The sequence below is a fragment of the Pelodiscus sinensis genome, chromosome 1, assembly GCF_049634645.1.
Source record: "Pelodiscus sinensis isolate JC-2024 chromosome 1, ASM4963464v1, whole genome shotgun sequence".
In the NCBI taxonomy this organism is placed as follows: domain Eukaryota; kingdom Metazoa; phylum Chordata; order Testudines; family Trionychidae; genus Pelodiscus; species Pelodiscus sinensis.
The window spans coordinates 111103384-111113254 of NC_134711.1; positions in this window are offsets into that span (position 1 = coordinate 111103384).

The following is a 9871-nucleotide window of genomic DNA, read 5'->3' on the forward strand; positions in this document are numbered from 1 at the left end:
ACATTGGCATAAAAGAGGTTAATAGAGCCCCAAGGAGGATGAATGTGAAGCAGCCAGAGAGGCTGAGAGGAGCAGCCAAGCATAGCTTGGCAGGCTCGCATAAAAAGGGGCTGCAGAACCAGAGGTAATTGGTTGCTGCCTGGAACTAAAGGAGGGAGAACTGGGTTCCTAGCTGGTGAATGGTAGCAAGCACCTTGAACAGAGCAGCTGTTGGCAGGATTGGGGGAGTGAGAGGAAGCACCTGGCTTTCTGATGCCTTGAAGTAAGGGTGAAGAAGATGCTGGGGCCATGGGAAAGTAGCCAAGGGAAACAACAGTAGTGTTGAAAGAAGTTGGAGACACAGCAGGAGGCTGCTATTTACAGGCTCCTCAGGTTGGGACCCAGAGAAGTGCGTGTGTGTGGGGGGGATTCTCCCCACTTTCCCCTGGGGAAGTGGCGTAATTATTGGACTGAGACACTGACTCCCAGAAAGGAGAAACACAGAGCACAGCCAAGCCGGCAGGGCTGAGTCAGAAACAAGGACACTACCTTTCCTGAAGCAGAGAGTCTGCAGGAGGAATTGAAGTCAGAGTGACAGTGTGCAGACCACAGAGGAGAGAGTGGGCCTCATGCTAATCCTCAGAGTGACTAGCAGGAGGCACCAATCTGGTGGTGAGAGCAGACTTGACAGTCCATGACAACCATCAAACAAATTGAAGAAGCATTATTGAGTTTATTGTCCTTCTATGGATTGCCTGAGGAAATGGATTCCTTATTGCAGAAAAATACCAAATATCTCACAGGATTAAACATATGCTATTGTCACCACACCTTCCTCCATGGAAATAGAGATGGGGAGAAATCGTTATGGACATTGAAAGTGTTGAGCAGCGTAGTGGTGTTGTAGTCCGCTCCAGCAGGGAGAGGGTTACAGACAAGCCAAAGGAGGCTTGTTCAACCCTGGCCAATCAGGGACAGAAAGCAGACAGCCAATTAGGGCCAGGCTAGTCCCTATACAAGATTATAAGGGCTGAGAGGAGCTCAGACTCTTGCTCCAGGTGTGGAGCAGGAAGGACCTGGCTGCCTGGGAAGCTACAGGAGGTAACTGAGGCAGGAGCTAGGTGGCAACTGGCAGTGGGTCACTGAAGTAAAGTGGGTATAGAGGATTGGGGTTCCCTGGGAGGGAAGGATCCCAAAATGTAGCAGCACTGCTGTGGGGAAGTACAGGCAGTCCCCGGGTTACATGGATCCAACTTACATCGGATCCCTACTTACAAACGGGGTGAGGCAACCCCGCACTAGCTGCTTCCCCCCAGCAGACCAGGGAGATGCGAAGCTAGCGCCCCCCTCCAGCAGACCAGGGAGACGCGGAGCGGCTTTTCTCAGCAGATACCTCAGCTTGAGAATAAAGGACTGAGGGAAGTGAGGTGTGGGAGAATAAAACTGAGCTCTGGAGAAATGTTTGGCTAGAGTTTCCCCTACAATATGTACCAGTTCCGACTTACATACAAATTCAACTTAAGAACAAACCTACAGTCCCTATCTTGTACGTAACCCGGGGACTGCCTGTACTGCGAGGAAAGGGCACTGTGGGCCCGGAGGGACATGGCCTGAACTAGCATAGAAGAAGATGGGTAGTTGAGGGTGAGACACCAGCTAGCAGAAGATGCTCCAAGGCTGAAGATGAGCCAATTCCTGAGGAGACCAGCAGGAGGCACCGCATCTGTGAATCAACCCGACTACAAGCAGGGTTAGATGAAATTATCCTTGCAACTTGGGAATCCTATTTATTTAGGCAACAATGTAGCTTATGTACTGCCACTGGATGCTCATCCTTTCTGATCTATTCTTGAAACAAGGATTAAAAGATAATCTTACTCTTTTTGAATCTGGCTTGCCACACACCTGAGTAAACAAAAGAGTAAAACATAAAGGTCTGCATGTCAAAACTCATGCTAAGCTCCTGGAAGTAAAAACCATTGACAAAAGGCACATTCGAGTCATAGAAGAAGGGAAAATGGCAATTTGGAATCATTGTAAAGGATGGATCTTTCAGTGTACTTAATTCAGATTGGTTTTGGAATATTTAGCATACATATTGACCACAGTTGCAGAGATAGGGCATAGGGTTGGAGACACGCGTAGATAGGTATGATCTTGGCTAATTAGAACGGTGGCCTTAGGTCAAAGCTAGTATCTTGAATTCCCCTTGGAAACCAATGAGCAAATCCAAGAGGACCAGTGTTTTATATGGATGCAGTTAGCACAGCATGCTGAATTCTACACCAACCTCAGTTTCTAGACAGATTGAAGATGTACCTCATGTATAGTACATGGCAATCATTTAATTTCTTGGTGGTGAAGGCACAGATGACAACAGGAAGATCTGCACCTGAAAGAGACAGCCGCAACTTCTCAGGCATACATAAACGAAAAACAAACTAGCTGTCTTAATTGCTGCTCCTCGATCTTCTAGTCACAGCTGGAAAACTAACCAGATACCTAGACTGTACACACCAACAACTAAGGCAGATGGACACTCCCAATCAAAGGAGCAGATATTATCTTCACTGTATCTTCTCAGTCAACCCACCAACCTCAACCTAGTCCTGCTGAAAGCTGGCTGAAGCTCTGTTGTATTTCTGCCCTGTCTCAGCCACGGACCAGTGATGATGCAATTGGCTGGTTTAGCTCATTGGACGTGATAAATTATGGAGCTGGCTGTTGCCATTACAATGAGTACATTGCAAAGTATGTCTCTGCACTAATGCTCCCAATAGCACCCCTTAAACACTAGAAAACCGTATCTGACCATGCCCTCAGAAAGGAGGAACAATTGCTCAACATTCCACTGAATGCTCAACAAGAAGAGAATGGATCCAACCAAGAGAAGCTCTGTTCATCTCCACTGTGGTCTGCAGAGAAGAGAGACATACCTCCATATGACCCACTGGAGGCCGATAGGTTTAATAATACATGCATGGGTTTCATCCATTGCTAGAAGATTATTAACTAATGTAACCAGTATGCACTCTCTGCTCCAGTTGGGTTGGTACCAGACTGGTACAAGTCAATGAGATGCTTAGAGTTGTCTTGACTAAAATATACATTTCAAAAAAACTATTTCACTGCTGATCATTTGGGAAGAAACAACAAGCTATAGTAATATGCTATCGCACAGTCTCAAACTGTCTATCATTCCTCTGCATGTTTTCAGAGACCCAACAGACCCTGTCTATTTGACTCCCTCCACAAAAAATTCTACAGTACAGATAAGAAATCAGTCACATGTTGAAAATGTGTGTGGAAACATACAATGAACTTAATTTCAAAATAAGAAACTCAGGGACTGCTGTATTGATTTGAATTTTTCAAATCCTGTTTAATTCATTTGAAATCTACACAACTTTTTTTTTAAATGAAGTTGCCATAGGAAATTGTCTGTTGGATGACGCTACCCACAATTCTTAGCAGGAAATTGAGTTTGTTTCAGTTGGGTGGGGAGCCCATGATGGAGTATTAGCAGCAAACCACCAAGATCTCTTTTTCCATAATAGGGTCGGGAAAGAAAAAACACATTCCAACATGTGTATAACGTACCATACCCTCCTGTGGCAGCTGGTATTGAGGTTAATGCTCTCCTACAGCTGCAATAACTCTTGCACTCTCTGAGAAAAGAGTGAGGAGAGAGTCAGAGATCTGCAGAGTGCTGCTTGCATAGATGGGACCTCATTTACTTGTGGTTCCCCCTCTCCCCCGTAGTTCCACACCCTGCTGCTGCCACCATGTGAGAGCAGTGGGTAATGCAATGGAGTTATCTCTGTTCTCTGACTTAGGTGCTGGTGCTACCACAACAGAAAAAATAATGCCCTCCAGGACCCATTTCACAGAGTCAGGCTAGGTTTGCTTGACCCAGTATGTAGTAGATTTATTACTATTTGTACCTAAGGAGTTTATGTAGTTTTAAATCTATGAATAGTGACCCCCAAATTTGGTTCCTATTCGTATGTACTTCTCTAATGTTTTTGTGTCTGCTTCTTCCCCACTCCAGTTTATAATTAATTCTTTTCTTTTTAAATATATATTGCAGTCCCTTCTCACTATTTGGATACAAATGAGGACAGCCAACATTTTTTGGCTTAGCAGTGTCTGGGATAGTTAAACAGACTTGGAATGCTATTTCAGTCTCTGTCCAATATGCTTAGTCCTCTTTCCTTTGCACTCCAAGAGCTTCCTTGGCATGCATTATGCCACAGGGCTGGCTTTTATGGACAAGTGGCATAGATGCTGGCTGTCCAGTGTAACTGGATGTCTGGGAGAGAGAGGGAGGCAATATATGTTGCTTGACAAGGTAGCCATCTTTTATAGGGTCTATGTTACAGTCAACCTGACACAGAATGGTCAGCTCTAGTTGGTTTCCAGCTTTTGTTCTGTGACCATGTTATATATATTCATACAGTGTAATGCAGCATCTTAGAAGGTTTTTATTTTGCTTTAAACTAGTGGTGGTTCATTACAACAATAGTATTCTTGCTGAGCAGTTTCACAGCATCTTAACTATTTAGTGCTTTCAATTCCCAGGCTGAATATGGCTCACACTGGGGTAGGTAATGGCTATTGGCAAAAAATGTATGAAAATAGGGTCTCTCCTGCCTTTGCAGTCTGTACCATTCACTCTTCCCAGTCCTGTGTTCAAAGCATATGGTACACAACATATGGTACTTCTGCGCTGTATCCCACATGCACACTGGCCACTACACTTTCTTCTCCTGACTGCTCTGCACACTTTCTCCTCCTAGCCCTACCTCCAGCTCTCTAACTTCTCCCCACATTTCCTCTTTGCTCTACTGCTCTTGTCATGATGCCAATTATATGTACACAGCCTTGTCTGAGCTGCCCACAGCCCGCAATTCAGATGGACGGGCGGGGCAGAAATGCCCTTTGTTGATATAGGTAGTGGACTGAGACTCAGGAAATCTGATCTCAATTCCTATCTGTCATAATTCCAATGTGACTTCAGGCAAGTTACTTATTCTCTATGGCTATGTCTACACTGCACGCTTATTTTGAAATCCCTCACGTTATTTCAAAATAACAGAGTGCGAGTCTACACAGCAAGCCTGTTATTTTGAAATAATTTCAAAATAATGGGCTGCTTGCTCCGTCCGATTCCTGTAACCCTCATTTCACGAGGAGTAAGGGTAGTCGAAGGAAGAGCGTTCTTCCTTCAACTTCCTCCTGTGTAGACCGTGCCAAAAGTTGAGTTAAGTTATTTCAACTTCAGCTACACAATTATCGTAGCTGAAGTTGCATATCTTAATTCAACTTTCACCCTGCTGTGTAGATGTGCCCTATGTGCCTTAGATTCCTGTCAGTATAGTGGGAATAATGCTATTTGCTTTCTATCACCTTTTGTCTATTTAGATTTTTAGCTCTTCACGGCAAGGGTTGTCTCTTACTGTATGCGCATTGTGCCTTCCACAGTGAGGCCCTGATCTGTTGGAGCCTCTCAGAACAATTGTAGTAATATGTATTCCTGATGTCACTGGTAGCAGAAAGGCGGGAAATGACTGGAGGTGAAACTCCTCCATTTGAGTGTGTGGGAGGTGCGGGGAGAGACAGTAATAGATAAGTAATCTAGATTCCCTCCTGCTCTCTACAGCACTGTCTCAGTGTACTGCTCCTGAGCTCTGTGGCATGAGGGCTGCCTCTATCTGTGTAGCACTCATAAGAACATAAGAATATTGGGTCAGTCCAAAGTTCCATCTAGCCCAGTATCCGGTCTTCCAACAGTGGCCAATGCCAGATGTCCCAGAGGGAGTGAACAGAACAGATAATCATCAAGTTATCCCTCTCTTGTCATCCATTACCAGCCTCTAACAAACAGAAGCTAGGGAGACCGTTCCTACTCATCTTGGCTAATAGCCATTGATGGAGCTAATCTCCAGGAATTTATCAAGTTGTTTTTTGAACCCTGTTCAAGTCCTGCTCTCCACAACATCCTCTGTCAAGAAGTTCCACATGTTGATTATGCATTGCATGAAGAAAAGCTTCCTTTTGTTTCTTTTAAACCTGCTACCTACTAATTTCATTTGGTACTTATGTTATGGGAACAAGTAAATAACTTTTCCTTATTTACTTTTTCCATACCAGTTATGATTTTATAGACCTCTATCATGTCTTCCCCTTAGTCTCTTCTTTTTTAACATGAAAAGTTCCAGTCTTTTTAATCTCCCTTCATATGGGACCTGTTCCAAATCCCTAATAATTTTGTTGCCCTTTTCTGCACCTTTTCCAATGCCAATATATTTTTTGAGATGAGGTGGCCCCATCTGTACACAGTATTCAAGATATGGGCGTACCATGGATTTATATAGAGACAATAAGATGTTCTCTCTCTTATTCTCTATTCCTTTTTTTAATGATTCCTAACATTCTGTTTGCTTTTTTGACTACTGCTGCACACTGAGTGGATGTTTTCAGAGAACTATCCACAATGATTCCAAGATCTCTCTCTTGAGTAGTTATAGATAAATTAGTCCCCATCATATTGTATGTATAGTTGGGATTATTTTTTCCAATGTGCATTACTTTACATTTATCAACATTAAATTTCATTTGCCATTTTGTTGCCCAATCACTTAGTTTGGTGAGATCTTTTTGATGCTCTTCACAGTCTGCATGGGTCTTAACTATCTTGAGCAGTTTAATATCATCTGCAAATTTTGCCACCTCACTGTTTACCCTTTTCTCCAGATCATTTATAAATAGGTTGAATAGGATGGGTCCGAGGATGGACTTTTGGGGGACACCACTCGTGACCTCTCTCCATTCTGAAAACTTACCTTTTATTCCTACCCTTTGTTTCCTGTCTTTTAACCAGTTATCAATCCATGAGAGGACCTTCTTTCTTGTCCCATGACAACTTACTTTACATAAGAGCCTTTGGCAAGGGACCTTGTCAAAGGCTTTCTGAAAATCTAAGTATACTATATCCACTGGATACCCCTTGTCCACATGTTTGTTGACCCTCTCAAAGAACTCTAGTAAGGCATGATTCCCCTTTACAGAAACCATGTTGACTTTTCCCCCAACAAATTATGTTCATGTATGTGTCTGACAATTTTATTCTTTACTGTAGTTTCAACTAATTTGCATGGTATTGACATTAGACTTTTTGGTCTGTAATTGCCAGGATCACCCCTTTTAAATATTAGGTACAGAAGATGATTTAAAGGATAGGTTACAAACCACAGTTAATAGTTCTGCAATTTCACATTTGAGTTCTTTCAGAATTCTTGGGTGAATGCCATCTGGTTTCAGTAACTTGTTATTGTTAAGTTTATCAATGTGTTCTAAAACCTCCTCTAATGCCACCTCAATCTGGGACAATTCCTCAGATCTTTCACCTAAAAAGAATGGCTTAGTTTTGGAAATCTCCCTAACATCCTCAGCTGTGAAGACCAAAGCCAAAGAATTCATTTAGTTTCTTCACAATGACCCTATCATCTTTGAGTGCTCTTTTAGTATCTTGATCATTCGAGGACCCACTGGTTGTTTAGCATCTTCCTGCTTCTGATGTACTTAAAAAACATTTTGCTATTACTTTTTGAGTTTTTGGCTAGCTCTTCTTCAAACTCCTTTTATACTTTTCTTATTATATTTTTACACTTAATTTGATAGAGTTTATGTGCCTTTCTATTTTCCTCACTAGGATTTAACCTTTTAAATGATGCCTTTTTATCTCTTTTCTTTTTTAAATTGGTTGTTAAGCCACAATGGCACTTTTTTGGTTCTCTTACTGTGTTTTTTAATTTGGGGTATACATTTAAGTTGGGCCTCTATTATGGTGTCTCTGAAAAGCTTCCATGCAGCTTGCAGGGATTTTACTTTTGTCACTGAATCTTTTAATTTCTGCTTAACTGCCTCATTTTTGTGTGATTCCCCTTTCTGAAATTAAATGCCACAGTGTTGGGCTGCTGACGTATTTTTCCCACCACAGGGATATTAATTTTTATTACATTATGGTCGCTATTTCCAGGAGGTCCAGTTGTATGTACCTTTTGGACCAGATCCTGTGCTCCACTTAGGACTAAATCAAGAATTGACACCCCCCTCGTGGGTTCCAGCTGCTCCAAGAAGCAGTCATTTAAGTCATTCAGTAGCAAGAAATGTTATCTCTGCATCCGATCCTGAGGGGATGTGTAACGAGTCAACATGGGGATAGTTGCAATCTCCCACTATTATTGAGGTTTTTGATAGTCTCTCTAATCTCCCTTAGCATTTCATAGTTACCATCACTATGTTGGTCAAGTGGTCATTAATATATCCCTACTGCTATATTTGTATTATTAGAGCATGGAATTACTAGCCATAGAGATTCTATGGAACATATTGGTTCATTTAAGATTTTTACTTCATTTGATTCTACATTTTCTTTAACATCTATTGTCACTCCCTCACCAGAATGATCTGTTTTTTCCTTCCAATATATTTTGTACCCTGATATGACTGTGTCCCATTGATTGTCCTCAATCCAACCAAGTTTCTGTGTTGCCTATTATATCAATATCCTTCTTTAATATGAAACACTGTAGTTCGCCCATCTTAGTATTTAGACTTCTAGTGGTTGTGTTTAAGCACTTTAAAATTTTGTGACAATTTATCTGTCTGCCATTTCCTGATGTGTGGGACTATTTTTTTCTTCTTCATTTCATTAAAAGTCTCAGAGGGGTAGCTGTGTCTCACGCTTTAACTGAAAAAACAATTCTGAATATCTGATTTGTGTCCATTAATCCTTTGTCATAGAGACTGTTCAGTATACATGGCAGAGGGGCATTGCTGTCATTTGATGGCATAGATCACATCAGAGGATGTGCAGTTGTATGAGCCTTTGATATGGTGGTTTATGTGGTTAGGTGCTATGATGATATCACTTGTATAGATGTGTGGACTGGAGTTAATTGCAGGGGTGTTTTCGTGGCTGAGTATAATGGAGGTGTGGTGCGTGGTTGCTGGAAAGAATTTGTTTGAGGTTAGGGGATTGTCTGTAGGCAAGGACTGGCCTGTCCCCCAAAGTCTGTGATAGTGAGAGGTCATTTTCCAGGATAGGTTGTAGATTGTTGATAAGGCATTAGAGAGGTTTAAGGTGGAGGCTGTAGGAGTTGACCAGTGGTGTTCTGTTATTTTCTTTATTGGGCTATATTGAAGTAGCTGATGCTTGCACATCCACTAATGTGATCTATGCCTTCAAGTGCTAGCAATTCCCCTCTGTCATGTATATTGGCCAAACTGGCCCATCTCTACAACAAAGGATTAATGGACACAAATCACATATTTGAAATGATAACACATGGAAACTTGTTGGGGAACATTTTAACTTGCCCAGGCACTCACTAATGGATCTAAAAGTGACTATACTCTTACAAAGCAATTTCAAAAACCAGCTTTGAAGAGAAGCTGCAGAACTTGGTTTCATTTACAAGTTTGACACCTGTAATCAAGATTTCAACAAAGACCTGAGCTGGATGGGCTGCTATATTCCATACCCTAATTACATAAAAAGCTAAGCACCTAGTACTTATAGTCCACTCTGTTAGCCCCATTTAGCACAGACACTCTAACTGACAAGATTTTTTTCCCTATTTTTTTCCTTCTCTTTCCCTCCCCATCCCCTCTCTTTTTCTGCTATTAATTTGTACTCTGGATCCCTTGCTCCATTCAACTGAAGAAGTGGATTGTGCCCACGAAAGATCATGCTACCATCTACATGTTTTGTTAGTTTCTAAGGTGCTGCAGAACCATTTGTTTTTTACATTTTTTCATTTGAGTGTTTCTCACCTGATTTTACCCATACTTTGTCATCTTCCAGCCTCTCCCTGCTTCTAGAACA